We start from the raw sequence: 18,685 nt of genomic DNA, 5'->3' as shown, positions 1-18,685 counted from the left end.
AGGAGTAGCTCTTGTCTATTCCATATTTGGCTTAAGGAACTTTATCTGTGCTCATTTCAATCTCTGGTTTTATGCAGCACCCCAACTCACCTTTCCCCTTAAGCAAGCATAAGTTGGTTTTCTAAATTTGAGACCGTTCTGTTCTGTAATTCAGTTCCTGTGTAGCCAAGTTTACATTCCGTGTATTAGTGATATTTTATGATGTTTCTTTTTCTGTGTGACTTATTTCAGTTAGAATCATCGTACCTGAATCCACTCATTATGCTGCTACGGGCCTGATGTCATAGATTTCATTGCTGAGTGATACTGCATTGTACGTAAGTACCACAAGTTCTTTATCCATTTTTCACTTTCTGTGATATTGAACTTGTACGGTAAATGAGGTTCTTGTAAACAGAGGCGTCCCAAATTTTGGGGTGGCTGTGTCTTTTTGATTTTAATTTCCCTAAGCTATAGGACCATAAGTGGAAGTGCCCTAGGCTCTGTTGCTTTGTTTTTTAGATGTTTCAGGAAACACCATACACTTCTCCCGAGTGGTTGTTGGCAATGTACATCCCGCCCATCAGCATAACAAGGCTCCCAGTTCTCCATGGCCTGTCCTGCCTTTCTGGATTTTACACTTTTTTCAGATGGCCCTTTTGACTGGGGGGAAGTGAGACTTCATTGTAGTGCAGATTTCCTTTGCAAGTTTGCTTGGTTGGCCAAAAAGGGCGTATGCGTTTTTTCCTGAATATATTCAGGAAAAAACGCATACGCCCTTTTTGGCCAAGTGCATCATTGTGGACGTTCTGCCTCTTTTCCTATGCTTTCAATGCAATTCCAGTCTACCTCCTGAAATCGGTTTCCTGCAATTCTGCCCCGCTTTCAAGTCCTCTTGGCAGCCTTACTTCAGTGTATTTTTGGAGGATAGCTGTCATTTATAACTCTGCAGGTTTGTGAATTACAGTGCCCCTGAACTCCTTTCTTCAACTCGCTTTCTTTTGAGCTGGCCGCAACACCGCAGGATGGCTTCAGGCCCTAATCTGTTTCCGGCACGGCACGCTGAGCCTTTGGTTAATTCCTCTTCCTGGTGGGAAATGAGAGTTAAATTTGCCCGTCCAGACACCTCCAGCTAGTCTCTCATTGGTTCTCGCTATTCCTGTTCATCTTCCGCAGAAATTGCAAAGTGGGCCAAACAGGAGGTTAAAGGGACTGACTCTCCAAGTCGGGAGAGTGTTAGTAAAGCGTCTGGAATGTTGCACCCGAGTACCAGGGTACGAAAACTGGGACATATTTGAACACGTCTCCCGATCACATGGTTGATCATACTCTAGGTTCCACAGGCATATTTTAGCTGAAGGAAGAATACCTTAAACCTGGGTAGTTGAAACCCGTGGAATGGGTACCATGCAATATGACTTCAAAGGGTCTTCATTTGCTCACCGAACCTCTCCAATCCTATCACTGCTGCGTTTATGCCCCTGTACACATGCTTGATTCTCTTTCGGAGACATAGCAATCCCTAGGTTTTAAGATACTTACTAGTCAGGTACATTCTTAGGCGTTTAATATGCGGTGTTGAGTCCATTTCGTTGAGCAAGGAGTAGCTCTGGTCTATTCCATATTTGGCTTAAAGAACTTTATCTGTGCTCATTTCAATCTCTGGTTTTATGCAGCACCCCAACTCACCTTTACCCTTAAGCAAGCATAAGTTGGTTTTCTAAATTTGAGACCCTGTTCTGTTCTGTAATTCAGTTCCTGTGTAGCCAAGTTTACATTCCGTGTATTACTGATATCTTATGATGTTTCTTTTTCTGTGTGACTTATTTCAGTTAGAATCATCATACCTGAATCCACTCATTGTGCTACTAAGGGCCTGATGACACAGATTTCATTGCTGAGTGATATTGCTTTGTAAGTAAATACCACAACTTTTTTATCCATTTTTCACTTTCTGCGATGTTGAACTTGTACTGTAAACGAGGTTCTTGTAAACAGAGCCGTTCCAAATTTTCGGGTGGCTGTGTCTTTTTGATTTTAAATTCCCTAAGCTATAGGACCATAAGTGGAAGTGCCCTAGGCTCTGTTGCTTTGTTTTTTAGATGTTTCAGGAAACACCATACACTTCTCCTGAGTGTCTGTTGGCAATTTATATCCCGCCCATCAGCATAACAAGGCTCCCAGTTCTCCATGGCCTGTCCTGCCTTTCTGGATTTTACACTTTTTTCAGATGGCCCTTTTGACCGGGGGGAAGTGAGACTTCATTGTAGTGCAGATTTCCTTTGCAAGTTTGCTTGGTTGGCCAAAAAGGGCGTATGCGTTTTTTCCTGAATATATTCAGGAAAAAACGCATACGCCCTTTTTGGCCAAGTGCATCATTGTGGACGTTCTGCCTCTTTTCCTATGCTTTCAATGCAATTCCAGTCTACCTCCTGAAATCGGTTTCCTGCAATTCTGCCCCGCTTTCAAGTCCTCTTGGCAGCCTTACTTCAGTCTATTTTTGGACGATAGCTGTCATTTATAACTCTGCAGGTTTGTGAATTACAGTGCCCCTGAGCTCCTTTCTTCAACTTGCTTAATTGTGACCTGGCCGCAACACCGCAGGATGGCTTCAGGCCCTAATCTGGTTCCGGCACGGCACGCTTAGCCTCTGGTTATTTCCTCTTCCAGGTGGGAAATGAGAGTTAAATTTGCCCGTCCAGACACCTCCAGCTAGTCTCTCATTGGTTCTCGCTATTCCTGTTCATCTTCCGCAGAAATTGCAAACTGGGCCAAACAGGAGGTTAAAGGCGCTGACTCTCCAAGTGGGGAGAGTGTTAGTAAAGCGTCTGGAATGTTGCACCCGAGTACCAGGGGAGGAAAACTGAGACATATTTGAACACGTCTCCCGATCACATGGTTGATCATACTCTGGGTTCCACATGCATGTTTTAGCTGAAGGAAGAATACCTAAAACCTGGGTAGTTTAAACCCGTGGAATGGGTACCATGCAATATGACTTCAAAGGGTCTTCATTTGCTCACCGAACCTCTCCAATCCTATCACTGCTGCGTTTATGCCCCTGTACACATGCTTGATTCTCTTTCGGAGACATAGCAATCCCTAGATTTTAAGATACTTACTAGTCAGGTACATTCTTAGGCGTTTAATATGCGGTGTTGAGTCCATTTCTTTGAGCAAGGAGTAGCTCTTGTCTATTCCATATTTGGCTTAAGGAACTTTATCTGTGCTCATTTCAATCTCTGGTTTTATGCAGCACCCCAACTCACCTTTACCCTTAAGCAAGCATAGGTTGGTTTTCTAAATTTGAGACCCTGTTCTGTTCTGTAATTCAGTTCCTGTGTAGCCAAGTTTACATTCCGTGTATTACTGATATCTTATGATGTTTCTTTTTCTGTGTGACTTATTTCAGTTAGAATCATCATACCTGAATCCACTCATTGTGCTACTAAGGGCCTGATGACACAGATTTCATTGCTGAGTGATATTGCTTTGTAAGTAAATACCACAACTTTTTTATCCATTTTTCACTTTCTGCGATGTTGAACTTGTACTGTAAACGAGTTTCTTGTAAACAGAGCCGTTCCAAACTTTGGGGTGGCTGTGTCTTTTTGATTTTAAATTCCCTAAGCTATAGGACCATAAGTGGAAGTGCCCTAGGCTCTGTTGCTTTGTTTTTTAGATGTTTCAGGAAACACCATACACTTCTCCCGAGTGGTTGTTGGCAATTTACATCCCGCCCTTCAGCATAACAAGGCTCCCAGTTCTCCATGGCCTGTCCTGCCTTTCTGGATTTTACACTTTTTTCAGATGGCCCTTTTGACCGGGGGGAAGTGAGACTTCATTGTAGTGCAGATTTCCTTTGCAAGCTTGCTTGGTTGGCCAAAAAGGGCGTATGCGTTTTTTCCTGAATATATTCAGGAAAAAACGCATATGCCCTTTTTGGCCAAGTGCATCATTGTGGACGTTCTGCCTCTTTTCCTATGCTTTCAATGCAATTCCAGTCTACCTCCTGAAATCGGTTTCCTGCAATTCTGCCCCGCTTTCAAGTCCTCTTGGCAGCCTTACTTCAGTCTATTTTTGGACGATAGCTGTCATTTATAACTCTGCAGGTTTGTGAATTACAGTGCCCCTGAGCTCCTTTCTTCAACTCGCTTTCTTTTGAGCTGGCCGCAACACCGCAGGATGGCTTCCGGCCCTAATCTGGTTCCGGCACGGCACGCTCAGCCTTTGGTTATTTCCTCTTCCTGGTGGGAAATGAGAGTTAAATTTGCCCGTCCAGACACCTCCAGCTAGCCTCTCATTGGTTCTCGCTATTCCTGTTCATCTTCCGCAGAAATTGCAAACTGGGCCAAACAGGAGGTTAAAGGCGCTGACTCTCCAAGTGGGGAGAGTGTTAGTAAAGCATCTGGAATGTTGCACCCGAGTACCAGGGGAGGAAAACTGAGACATATTTGAACATGTCTCTCGTTCACATGGTTGATCTTACTTGGGTTCCACATGCATGTTTTAGCTGAAGGAAGAATACCTTAAACCTGGAGAGTTGAGACCCGTGGAATGGGTACCATGCAATATGACTTCAAAGGGTCTTCATTTGCTCACCGAACCTCTCCAATCCTATCACTGCTGCGTTTATTCCCCTGTACACACGCTTGATTCTCTTTTGGAGACATAGCAATCCATAGGTTTTAAGATACTTACTAGTCAGGTACATTCTTAGGGGTTTAATATGGGGTTTTGAGTCCATTTCGTTGAGCAAGGAGTAGCTCTTGTCTATTCCATATTTGGCTTAAGGAACTTTATCTGTGCTCATTTCAATCTCTGGTTTTATGCAGCACCCCAACTCACCTTTACCCTTAAGCAAGCATAAGTTGGTTTTCTAAATTTGAGACCCTGTTCTGTTCTGTAATTCAGTTCCTGTGTAGCCAAGTTTACATTCCGTGTATTACTGATATCTTATGATGTTTCTTTTTCTGTGTGACTTATTTCAGTTAGAATCATCATACCTGAATCCACTCATTGTGATGCTAAGGGCCTGATGACATAGAATTCATTGCTGAGTGATATTGCTTTGTAAGTAAATACCACAACTTCTTTATCCATTTTTCACTTTCTGCGATGTTGAACTTGTACTGTAAACGAGGTTCTTGTAAACAGAGGCGTCCCAAACTTTGGGGTGGCTGTGTCTTTTTGATTTTAATTTCCCTAAGCTATAGGACCATAAGTGGCAGTGCCCTAGGCTCTGTTGCTTTGTTTTTTAGATGTTTCAGGAAACACCATACACTTCTCCCGAGTGTTCCTTGGCAATTTACATCCCGCCCATCAGCATAACAAGGCTCCCAGTTCTCCATGGCCTGTCCTGCCTTTCTGGATTTTACACTTTTTTCAGATGGCCCTTTTGACCGGGGGGAAGTGAGACTTCATTGTAGTGCAGATTTCCTTTGCAAGCTTGCTTGGTTGGCCAAAAAGGGCGTATGCGTTTTTTCCTGAATATATTCAGGAAAAAACGCATACGCCCTTTTTGGCCAAGTGCATCATTGTGGACGTTCTGCCTCTTTTCCTATGCTTTCAATGCAATTCCAGTCTACCTCCTGAAATCGGTTTCCTGCAATTCTGCCCCGCTTTCAAGTCCTCTAGGCAGCCTTACTTCAGTCTATTTTTGGACGATAGCTGTCATTTATAACTCTGCAGGTTTGTGAATTACAGTGCCCCTGAGCTCCTTTCTTCAACTTGCTTTCTTGTGACCTGGCCGCAACACCGCAGGATGGCTTCAGGCCCTAATCTGGTTCTGGCACGGCACGCTGAGCCTTTGGTTAATTCCTCTTCCTGGTGGGAAATGAGAGTTAAATTTGCCCATCCAGACACCTCCAGCTAGTCTCTCATTGATTCTCGCTATTCCTGTACATCTTCCGCAGAAATTGCAAACTGGGCCAAACAGGAGGTTAAAGGGACTGACTCTCCAAGTGGGGAGAGTGTTAGTAAGCGTCTGGAATGTTGCACCCGAGTACCAGGGTACGGAAACTGAGACATATTTGAACACCTCTCCCGATCACATGGTTGATCATACTCTAGGTTCCACATGCATGTTTTAGCTGAAGGAAGAATACCTTAAACCTGGGTAGTTGAAACCCGTGGAATGGGTACCATGCAATATGACTTCAAAGGGTCTTCATTTGCTCACGAACCTCTCCAATCCTATCACTGCTGCGTTTATGCCCCTGTACACATGCTTGATTCTCTTTCGGAGACATAGCAATCCATAGGTTTTAAGATACTTACTAGTCAGGTTCATTCTTAGGCGTTTAATATGCGGTGTTGAGTCCATTTCGTTGAGCAAGGAGTAGCTCTTGTCTATTCCATATTTGGCTTAAGGAACTTTATCTGTGCTCATTTCAATCTCTGGTTTTATGCAGCACCCCAACTCACCTTTCCCCTTAAGCAAGCATAAGTTGGTTTTCTAAATTTGAGACCCTGTTCTGTTCTGTAATTCAGTTCCTGTGTAGCCAAGTTTACATTCCGTGTATTACTGATATCTTATGATGTTTCTTTTTCTGTGTGACTTATTTCAGTTAGAATCATCATACCTGAATCCACTCATTGTGCTGCTAAGGGCCTGATGACATAGATTTCATTGCTGAGTGTTACTGCTTTGTAAGTAAATACCACAGCTTCTTTATCCATTTTTCATTTTCTGCGATGTTGAACTTGTACTGTAAACGAGGTTCTTGTAAACAGAGCCGTTCCAAACTTTGGGGTGGCTGTGTCTTTTTGATTTTAATTTCCCTAAGCTATAGGACCATAAGTGGAAGTGCCCTAGGTTCTGTTGCTTTGTTTTTTAGATGTTTCAGGAAACACCATACACTTCTCCCGAGTGTCTGTTGGCAATTTACATCCCGCCCATCAGCATAACAAGGCTCCCAGTTCTCCATGGCCTGTCCTGCCTTTCTGGATTTTACACTTTTTTCAGATGGCCCTTTTGACCGGGGGGAAGTGAGACTTCATTGTAGTGCAGATTTCCTTTGCAAACTTGCTTGGTTGGCCAAAAAGGGCGTATGCGTTTTTTCCTGAATATATTCAGGAAAAAGCACATATGCCCTTTTTGGCCAAGTGCATCATTGTGGACGTTCTGCCTCTTTTCCTATGCTTTCAATGCAATTCCAGTCTACCTCCTGAAATCGGTTTCCTGCAATTCTGCCCCGCTTTCAAGTCCTCTTGGCAGCCTTACTTCAGTCTATTTTTGGACGATAGCTGTCATTTATAACTCTGCAGGTTTGTGAATTACAGTGCCCCTGAGCTCCTTTCTTCAACTCGCTTTCTTGTGAGCTGGCCGCAACACCGCACGATGGCTTCAGGCCCTAATCTGGTTCCGGCACGGCACGCTGAGCCTTTGGTTAATTCCTCTTCCTGGTGGGAAATGAGAGTTAAATTTGCCCGTCTAGACACCTCCAGCTAGTCTCTCATTGGTTCTCGCTATTCCTGTTCATCTTCCGCAGAAATTGCAAACAGGGCCAAACAGGAGGTTAAAGGGACTGTCTCTCCAAGTCGGGAGAGTGTTAGTAAAGCGTCTGGAATGTTGCACCCGAGTACCAGGGTACGAAAACTGAGACATATTTGAACACGTCTCCCGATCACATGGTTGATCATACTCTGGGTTCCACATGCATGTTTTAGCTGAAGGAAGAATACCTAAAACCTGGGTAGTTGAAACCCGTGGAATGGGTACCATGCAATATGACTTCAAAGGGTCTTCATTTGCTCACCGAACCTCTCCAATCCTATCACTGCTGCGTTTATGCCCCTGTACACATGCTTGATTCTCTTTCGGAGACATAGCAATCCATAGGTTTTAAGATACTTACTAGTCAGGTACATTCTTAGGCGTTTAATATGGGGTGTTGAGTCCATTTCGTTGAGCAAGGAGTAGCTCTTGTCTATTCCATATTTGGCTTAAGGAACTTTATCTGTGCTCATTTCAATCTCTGGTTTTATGCAGCACCCCAACTCACCTTTCCCCTTAAGCAAGCATAAGTTGGTTTTCTAAATTTGAGACCCTGTTCTGTTCTGTAATTCAGTTCCTGTGTAGCCAAGTTTACAATCCGTGTATTAGTGATATTTTATGATGTTTCTTTTTCTGTGTGACTTATTTCAGTTAGAATCATCGTACCTGAATCCACTCATTATGCTGCTACGGGCCTGATGACATAGATTTCATTGCTGAGTGATACTGCATTGTACGTAAGTACCACAAGTTCTTTATCCATTTTTCACTTTCTGTGATATTGAACTTGTACGGTAAACGAGGTTCTTGTAAACAGAGGCGTCCCAAACTTTGGGGTGGCTGTTTCTTTTTGATTTTAAATTCCCTAAGCTATAGGACCATAAGTGGAAGTGCCCTAGGCTCTGTTGCTTTGTTTTTTAGATGTTTCAGGAACACCATACACTTCTCCCGAGTGTCTGTTGGCAATTTCCATCCCGCCCTTCAGCATAACAAGGCTCCCAGTTCTCCATGGCCTGTCCTGCCTTTCTGGATTTTACACTTTTTTCAGATGGCCCTTTTGACCGGGGGGAAGTGAGACTTCATTGTAGTGCAGATTTCCTTTGCAAGTTTGCTTGGTTGGCCAAAAAGTGCGTATGCGTTTTTTCCTGAATATATTCAGGAAAAAACGCATACGCCCTTTTTGGCCAAGTGCATCATTGTGGACGTTCTGCCTCTTTTCCTATGCTTTCAATGCAATTCCAGTCTACCTCCTGAAATCGGTTTCCTGCAATTCTGCCCCGCTTTAAAGTCCTCTTGGCAGCCTTACTTCAGTCTATTTTTGGACGATAGCTGTCATTTATAACTCTGCAGGTTTGTGAATTACAGTGCCCCTGAGCTCCTTTCTTCAACTCGCTTTCTTTTGAGCTGGCCGCAACACCGCAGGATGGCTTCAGGCCCTAATCTGGTTCCGGCACGGCACGCTGAGCCTTTGGTTATTTCCTCTTCCTGGTGGGAAATGAGAGTTAAATTTGCCCGTTCAGACACCTCCAGGTTGTCTCTCATTGGTTCTCGCTATTCCTGTTCATCTTCCGCAGAAATTGCAAACTGGGCCAAACAGGAGGTTAAAGGGACTGACTCTCCAAGTCGGGAGAGTGTTAGTAAAGCGTCTGGAATGTTGCACCCGAGTACCAGGGTCCGAAAACTGGGACATATTTGAACACGTCTCCCGATCACATGGTTGATCATACTCTAGGTTCCACATGCATGTTTTAGCTGAAGGAAGAATACCTTAAACCTGGGTAGGTGAAACCCGTGGAATGGGTACCATGCAATATGACTTCAAAGGGTCTTCATTTGCTCACCGAACCTCTCCAATCCTATCACTGCTGCGTTTATGCCCCTGTACACATGCTTGATTCTCTTTCGGAGACATAGCAATCCATAGGTTTTAAGATACTTACTAGTCAGGTACATTCTTAGGCGTTTAATATGCGGTGTTGAGTCCATTTCGTTGAGCAAGGAGTAGCTCTTGTCTATTCCATATTTGGCTTAAGGAACTTTATCTGTGCTCATTTCAATCTCTGGTTTTATGCAGCACCCCAACTCACCTTTCCCCTTAAGCAAGCATAAGTTGGTTTTCTAAATTTGAGACCGTTCTGTTCTGTAATTCAGTTCCTGTGTAGCCAAGTTTACATTCCGTGTATTAGTGATATTTTATGATGTTTCTTTTTCTGTGTGACTTATTTCAGTTAGAATCATCGTACCTGAATCCACTCATTATGCTGCTACGGGCCTGATGTCATAGATTTCATTGCTGAGTGATACTGCATTGTACGTAAGTACCACAAGTTCTTTATCCATTTTTCACTTTCTGTGATATTGAACTTGTACGGTAAATGAGGTTCTTGTAAACAGAGGCGTCCCAAATTTTGGGGTGGCTGTGTCTTTTTGATTTTAATTTCCCTAAGCTATAGGACCATAAGTGGAAGTGCCCTAGGCTCTGTTGCTTTGTTTTTTAGATGTTTCAGGAAACACCATACACTTCTCCCGAGTGGTTGTTGGCAATGTACATCCCGCCCATCAGCATAACAAGGCTCCCAGTTCTCCATGGCCTGTCCTGCCTTTCTGGATTTTACACTTTTTTCAGATGGCCCTTTTGACTGGGGGGAAGTGAGACTTCATTGTAGTGCAGATTTCCTTTGCAAGTTTGCTTGGTTGGCCAAAAAGGGCGTATGCGTTTTTTCCTGAATATATTCAGGAAAAAACGCATACGCCCTTTTTGGCCAAGTGCATCATTGTGGACGTTCTGCCTCTTTTCCTATGCTTTCAATGCAATTCCAGTCTACCTCCTGAAATCGGTTTCCTGCAATTCTGCCCCGCTTTCAAGTCCTCTTGGCAGCCTTACTTCAGTGTATTTTTGGAGGATAGCTGTCATTTATAACTCTGCAGGTTTGTGAATTACAGTGCCCCTGAACTCCTTTCTTCAACTCGCTTTCTTTTGAGCTGGCCGCAACACCGCAGGATGGCTTCAGGCCCTAATCTGTTTCCGGCACGGCACGCTGAGCCTTTGGTTAATTCCTCTTCCTGGTGGGAAATGAGAGTTAAATTTGCCCGTCCAGACACCTCCAGCTAGTCTCTCATTGGTTCTCGCTATTCCTGTTCATCTTCCGCAGAAATTGCAAAGTGGGCCAAACAGGAGGTTAAAGGGACTGACTCTCCAAGTCGGGAGAGTGTTAGTAAAGCGTCTGGAATGTTGCACCCGAGTACCAGGGTACGAAAACTGGGACATATTTGAACACGTCTCCCGATCACATGGTTGATCATACTCTAGGTTCCACAGGCATATTTTAGCTGAAGGAAGAATACCTTAAACCTGGGTAGTTGAAACCCGTGGAATGGGTACCATGCAATATGACTTCAAAGGGTCTTCATTTGCTCACCGAACCTCTCCAATCCTATCACTGCTGCGTTTATGCCCCTGTACACATGCTTGATTCTCTTTCGGAGACATAGCAATCCCTAGGTTTTAAGATACTTACTAGTCAGGTACATTCTTAGGCGTTTAATATGCGGTGTTGAGTCCATTTCGTTGAGCAAGGAGTAGCTCTGGTCTATTCCATATTTGGCTTAAAGAACTTTATCTGTGCTCATTTCAATCTCTGGTTTTATGCAGCACCCCAACTCACCTTTACCCTTAAGCAAGCATAAGTTGGTTTTCTAAATTTGAGACCCTGTTCTGTTCTGTAATTCAGTTCCTGTGTAGCCAAGTTTACATTCCGTGTATTACTGATATCTTATGATGTTTCTTTTTCTGTGTGACTTATTTCAGTTAGAATCATCATACCTGAATCCACTCATTGTGCTACTAAGGGCCTGATGACACAGATTTCATTGCTGAGTGATATTGCTTTGTAAGTAAATACCACAACTTTTTTATCCATTTTTCACTTTCTGCGATGTTGAACTTGTACTGTAAACGAGGTTCTTGTAAACAGAGCCGTTCCAAATTTTCGGGTGGCTGTGTCTTTTTGATTTTAAATTCCCTAAGCTATAGGACCATAAGTGGAAGTGCCCTAGGCTCTGTTGCTTTGTTTTTTAGATGTTTCAGGAAACACCATACACTTCTCCTGAGTGTCTGTTGGCAATTTACATCCCGCCCATCAGCATAACAAGGCTCCCAGTTCTCCATGGCCTGTGCTGCCTTTCTGGATTTTACACTTTTTTCAGATGGCCCTTTTGACCGGGGGGAAGTGAGACTTCATTGTAGTGCAGATTTCCTTTGCAAGTTTGCTTGGTTGGCCAAAAAGGGCGTATGCGTTTTTTCCTGAATATATTCAGGAAAAAACGCATACGCCCTTTTTGGCCAAGTGCATCATTGTGGACGTTCTGCCTCTTTTCCTATGCTTTCAATGCAATTCCAGTCTACCTCCTGAAATCGGTTTCCTGCAATTCTGCCCCGCTTTCAAGTCCTCTTGGCAGCCTTACTTCAGTCTATTTTTGGACGATAGCTGTCATTTATAACTCTGCAGGTTTGTGAATTACAGTGCCCCTGAGCTCCTTTCTTCAACTTGCTTAATTGTGACCTGGCCGCAACACCGCAGGATGGCTTCAGGCCCTAATCTGGTTCCGGCACGGCACGCTTAGCCTCTGGTTATTTCCTCTTCCAGGTGGGAAATGAGAGTTAAATTTGCCCGTCCAGACACCTCCAGCTAGTCTCTCATTGGTTCTCGCTATTCCTGTTCATCTTCCGCAGAAATTGCAAACTGGGCCAAACAGGAGGTTAAAGGCGCTGACTCTCCAAGTGGGGAGAGTGTTAGTAAAGCGTCTGGAATGTTGCACCCGAGTACCAGGGGAGGAAAACTGAGACATATTTGAACACGTCTCCCGATCACATGGTTGATCATACTCTGGGTTCCACATGCATGTTTTAGCTGAAGGAAGAATACCTAAAACCTGGGTAGTTGAAACCCGTGGAATGGGTACCATGCAATATGACTTCAAAGGGTCTTCATTTGCTCACCGAACCTCTCCAATCCTATCACTGCTGCGTTTATGCCCCTGTACACATGCTTGATTCTCTTTCGGAGACATAGCAATCCCTAGATTTTAAGATACTTACTAGTCAGGTACATTCTTAGGCGTTTAATATGCGGTGTTGAGTCCATTTCTTTGAGCAAGGAGTAGCTCTTGTCTATTCCATATTTGGCTTAAGGAACTTTATCTGTGCTCATTTCAATCTCTGGTTTTATGCAGCACCCCAACTCACCTTTACCCTTAAGCAAGCATAGGTTGGTTTTCTAAATTTGAGACCCTGTTCTGTTCTGTAATTCAGTTCCTGTGTAGCCAAGTTTACATTCCGTGTATTACTGATATCTTATGATGTTTCTTTTTCTGTGTGACTTATTTCAGTTAGAATCATCATACCTGAATCCACTCATTGTGCTACTAAGGGCCTGATGACACAGATTTCATTGCTGAGTGATATTGCTTTGTAAGTAAATACCACAACTTTTTTATCCATTTTTCACTTTCTGCGATGTTGAACTTGTACTGTAAACGAGTTTCTTGTAAACAGAGCCGTTCCAAAGTTTGGGGTGGCTGTGTCTTTTTGATTTTAAATTCCCTAAGCTATAGGACCATAAGTGGAAGTGCCCTAGGCTCTGTTGCTTTGTGTTTTAGATGTTTCAGGAAACACCATACACTTCTCCCGAGTGGTTGTTGGCAATTTACATCCCGCCCTTCAGCATAACAAGGCTCCCAGTTCTCCATGGCCTGTCCTGCCTTTCTGGATTTTACACTTTTTTCAGATGGCCCTTTTGACCGGGGGGAAGTGAGACTTCATTGTAGTGCAGATTTCCTTTGCAAGCTTGCTTGGTTCGCCAAAAAGGGCGTATGCGTTTTTTCCTGAATATATTCAGGAAAAAACGCATACGCCCTTTTTGGCCAAGTGCATCATTGTGGACGTTCTGCCTCTTTTCCTATGCTTTCAATGCAATTCCAGTCTACCTCCTGAAATCGGTTTCCTGCAATTCTGCCCCGCTTTCAAGTCCTCTTGGCAGCCTTACTTCAGTCTATTTTTGGACGATAGCTGTCATTTATAACTCTGCAGGTTTGTGAATTACAGTGCCCCTGAGCTCCTTTCTTCAACTCGCTTTCTTTTGAGCTGGCCGCAACACCGCAGGATGGCTTCAGGCCCTAATCTGGTTCCGGCACGGCACGCTCAGCCTTTGGTTATTTCCTCTTCCTGGTGGGAAATGAGAGTTAAATTTGCCCGTCCAGACACCTCCAGCTAGCCTCTCATTGGTTCTCGCTATTCCTGTTCATCTTCCGCAGAAATTGCAAACTGGGCCAAACAGGAGGTTAAAGGCGCTGACTCTCCAAGTGGGGAGAGTGTTAGTAAAGCATCTGGAATGTTGCACCCGAGTACCAGGGGAGGAAAACTGAGACATATTTGAACACGTCTCTCGTTCACAAGGTTGATCTTACTTGGGTTCCACATGCATGTTTTAGCTGAAGGAAGAATACCTTAAACCTGGAGAGTTGAGACCCGTGTAATGGGTACCATGCAATATGACTTCAAATGGTCTTCATTTGCTCACCGAACCTCTCCAATCCTATCACTGCTGCGTTTATGCCCCTGTACACACGCTAGATTCTCTTTCAGAGACATAGCAATCCATAGGTTTTAAGATACTTACTAGTCAGGTACATTCTTAGGCGTTTAATATGCGGTGTTGAGTCCATTTCGTTGAGCAAGGAGTAGCTCTTGTCTATTCCATATTTGGCTTAAGGAACTTTATCTGTGCTCATTTCAATCTCTGGTTTTATGCAGCACCCCAACTCACCTTTACCCTTAAGCAAGCATAGGTTGGTTTTCTAAATTTGAGACCCTGTTCTGTTCTGTAATTCAGTTCCTGTGTAGCCAAGTTTACATTCCGTGTATTACTGATATCTTATGATGTTTCTTTTTCTGTGTGACTTATTTCAGTTAGAATCATCATACCTGAATCCACTCATTGTGCTGCTAAGGGCCTGATGACACAGATTTCATTGCTGAGTGATATTGCTTTGTAAGTAAATACCACAAATTCTTTATCCATTTTTCACTTTCTGCGATGTTGAACTTGTACTGTAAACGAGGTTCTTGTAAACAGAGCCGTTCCAAACTTTGGGGTGGCTGTGTCTTTTTGATTTTAATTTCCCTAAGCTATAGGACCATAAGTGGCAGTGCGCTAGGCTCTGTTGCTTTGTTTTTTAGATGTTTCAGGAAACACCATACACTTCTCCCGAGTGTCTGTTGGCAATTTACATCCCGCCCATCAGCATAACAAGGCTCCCAGTTCTCCATGGCCTGTCCTGCCTTTCTGGATTTTACACTTTTTTCAGATGGCCCTTTTGACCGGGGGGAAGTGAGACTTCATTGTAGTGTAGATTTCCTTTGCAAGCTTGCTTGGTTGGCCAAAAAGGGCGTATGCGTTTTTTCCTGAATATATTCAGGAAAAAACGCATATGCCCTTTTTGGCCAAGTGCATCATTGTGGACATTCTGCCTCTTTTCCTATGCTTTCAATGCAATTCCAGTCTACCTCCTGAAATCGGTTTCCTGCAATTCTGCCCCGCTTTCAAATCCTCTTGGCAGCCTTACTTCAGTATATTTTTGGACGATAGCTGTCATTTATAACTCTGCAGGTTTGTGAATTACAGTGCCCCTGAGCTCCTTTCTTCAACTCGCTTTCTTGTGACCTGGCCGCAACACCGCAGGATGGCTTCAGGCCCTAATCTGGTTCTGGCACGGCACGCTGAGCCTTTGGTTAATTCCTCTTCCTGGTGGGAAATGAGAGTTAAATTTGCCCATCCAGACACCTCCAGCTAGTCTCTCATTGGTTCTCCCTATTCCTGTACATCTTCCGCTGAAATTGCAAACTGGGCCAAACAGGAGGTTAAGGGACTGACTCTCCAAGTCGGGAGAGTGTTAGTAAAGCGTCTGGAATGTTGCACCCGAGTACCAGGGGAGGAAAACTGAGACATATTTGAACACGTCTCCCGTTCACACGGTTGATCATACTCTGGGTTCCACATGCATGTTTTAGCTGAAGGAAGAATACCTTAAACCTGGAGAGTTGAGACCCGTGGAATGGGTACCATGCAATATGACTTCAAAGGGTCTTCATTTGCTCACCGAACCTCTCCAATCCTATCACTGCTGCGTTTATGCCCCTGTACACATGCTTGATTCTCTTTCGGAGACATAGCAATCCATAGGTTTTAAGATACTTACTAGTCAGGTACATTCTTAGGCGTTTAATATGGGGTGTTGAGTCCATTTCGTTGAGCAAGGAGTAGCACTTGTCTATTCCATATTTGGCTTAAGGAACTTTATCTGTGCTCATTTCAATCTCTGGTTTTATGCAGCACCCCAACTCACCTTCCCCCTTAAGCAAGCGTAAGTTGGTTTTCTAAACTTGAGACACTGTTCTGTTTTGTAATTCAGTTCATGTGTAGCCAAGTTCACATTCTGTGTATTAGTGATACCTTATGATGTTTCTTTTCTGTGTGACTTATTTCAGTTCGAATCATCATACCTGAATCCACTCATTATGCTGCTACGGGCCTGATGACATAGATTTCATTGCTGAGTGATATTGCATTGTACGTAAGTACCACAAGTTCTTTATCCATTTTTCACTTTCTGCGATATTGAACTAGTACCGTAAACGAGGTTCTTGTAAACAGAGCCGTCCCAAACTTTGGGGTGGCTGTGTCTTTTTGATTTTAATTTCCCTAAGCTATAGGACCATAAGTGGAAGTGCCCTAGGCTCTGTTGCTTTGTTTTTTAGATGTTTCAGGAAACACCATACACTTCTCCAGAGTGGCTGTTGGCAATTTACATCCCGCCCATCAGCATAACAAGGCTCCCAGTTCTCCATGGCCTGTTGTGCCTTTATGGATTTTACACTTTTTTCAGATGGCCCTTTTGACCGGGTGGAAGTGAGACTTCATTGTAGTGCAGATTTCCTTTGCATGCTTGCTTGTTTGGCCAAAAAGTGCGTATGCGTTTTTTCCTGAATATATTCAGGAAAAAACGCATACGCCCTTTTTGGCCAAGTGCATCATTGTCGAGTTTCTGACTCTCTTCATATGCTTTCAATGCAATTCCAGTCTACCTCCTGAAATCGGTTTCCTGCAATTCTGCCTTGCTTTCAATGCCTCTTCATAGCCTTACCTCAATATATTTTTTAAAAATAGTTGGCCTTTATAACTCTGCAGGTTTTTGAATTGCAGTGGCCCTTAGCTCCATTTTTTAGCTCTTATTTTTGTGGTCTTGCCCCATAACCACAGGATTCCTTGAAGCCCTATTTTTCTTCTGGGGCACCTTGCTGTGCCTTTGGTTAATTCTTCTTACTGATGTGATATTAGAGTGACATGTGCCCATTGAAACCGCTACAGATAGTTTCTCACTGGTTCCCCCTATTCCCATTCATCCTCTGCACTAACTGCAGACTGTGCGATACCAGAACTTAAAGGCATTGACTCCATGTGGGGATGTTGTTAGTAAAGCGGCTGGAATGTCGATCCGGAGCCCCAGGAGAGGAAAAATGAGGTGCGTTTTAGAAACCTTTCCCGATCATATGGTATACCAGTCGCTGGGTTTCCCAAGCATGGTTTAGCTGTAGGAAGATTCCCTTCAACCTGGAGTGTTGGGACCCTTGGAATGAGTAGCATGAAGTATTGCATTAAACTTTCGGCAGTTGCTCACCAAAGCTCACCAATCCTGTCAGCCCCAAGTGTCCAGCCTTATGTCTTATCCAGCTGTGGGTTTATATGTGGTCAATCCAGGTTGCATCACAGCCCCTGAGCGAATTTTGTAAGAATTTTTCTCTCTTTCATTGTTTCAGCGTTTTGTTTTTAAAATTTATTTCTATAATGGGGTTTAGCTCCTTTTCACTGCTGTGTTTGTGCCGCTCTGCACACACTTGATTCCTTTATGGAGATATATCAATACATGGGTTTTAAGATTCTTATTCCTCAGATATATTTCTCTGCGGTGTATAGGGTGTGTTGAGGCCTGTTCATTGAGCAAGGTGTAGATCTTGTCTAATACCTATTTGGTTTATTGAACGGTATCTGTGCTAATTTCAAACTCTGGTTTTATGCATCACCCCACCTCTCCTTTCCCCTTAAGCTGACATAAGTGTGTTTTCTAAATGTGAGACACTGTTCTGTTCTGTAATTCATTTCTTGTGCAGCCATATTTACCCTCCCTCTATAAGTGATATCTTATGATATGTTTCTTTTTCTGTTTGACTTATTTCAAGTAGTATTATCGGACCTAAATCCACTCTTTATCCTTCTACTAGCCTTATTACATTGATTTCATGGTGAAGAGATATTCCATTGTACATAAGTACCACATCTTCTTTATCCATTGTTCTCTTTCCTGGGATATTTAAGGTGTACTGAAGTTGAGGTTCTTGTAAACAGAGTAGCCCTAAACTGTGGTGTGCTTGTGTCTTGTTGATTTTTAGACTTCCCTAGATATACTCCCATGATTGGAAGTGTCCTATGCTCTGTAGCTCTGTTTTTTAGATGATTTAGGAACCACCATACACTTCTCCAGAGTGGCTCTCGGCAGTTCACACACTGCCCATCAGCGTATAAAGGCTCCCTGTTCTCCATGGCCTGTCCTGCATTTCTGGTTTTTACAATTTTTTAGGATGGCCCTTTTGACCGGTGGGAAGTGAGACTTCTTTGTTGTGCACATTTGCATTGCTTGCTTGCTTCGTTGCCCATAAAGTGCGTATGCGTTTTTTCCTGGATATAATCAGGAAAAAACGCATACGCCCTTTTGGGCCAACTGCATCATTGTCGAAATTCTGCCGCTTTTCATGTGCGTTAAAGACGAGTCCAATCTATCTCTTGAAATCTGTTTCTTGCAATTCTGTCTTGCATTCAGATCCTCTTCTTTGCCTTACCTCAACATATTTTTGGACGTTAGTTTTCATTTATAACTCTGCAGGTTTGTGAATTGCAGTGACCCTGAGCTCCATTTTTTAAGTTGCTCTTTTGTGAGCTGGCCTCAAACCCGCAGGATTGCTTCAGGCCCTATTTTGGCTCCGGCGAGGCAGGCTGAGCCTTCCTTTAATTCTTACTCTTAATGGGAAATTAGAGTGATATGTGCCCGTCCAAACCCCTACAACTCTTCTCTCATTGGTTCCCCCTCTTCCCGTTC

At 43.5% G+C, this 18,685-nt stretch overlaps 1 long non-coding RNA gene across 5 annotated transcripts in view; it reads left to right on the top strand.

Moving 5' to 3' along the window:
- The window catches only part of LOC307181435, a 2,786,049-nt gene that overhangs the window by 2,154,908 nt on the left and 612,456 nt on the right, over positions 1 to 18,685 (top strand). The gene's annotated exons all lie outside the window — the stretch shown is intronic.

Source organism: Stenella coeruleoalba (genome assembly GCF_951394435.1).
Source record: "Stenella coeruleoalba genome assembly, contig: scaffold_29, whole genome shotgun sequence".
In the NCBI taxonomy this organism is placed as follows: Eukaryota; Metazoa; Chordata; class Mammalia; order Artiodactyla; family Delphinidae; genus Stenella; species Stenella coeruleoalba.
Note: the sequence above shows the minus strand (reverse complement) of the source record. Positions and strands in the feature narration are given on the sequence as shown.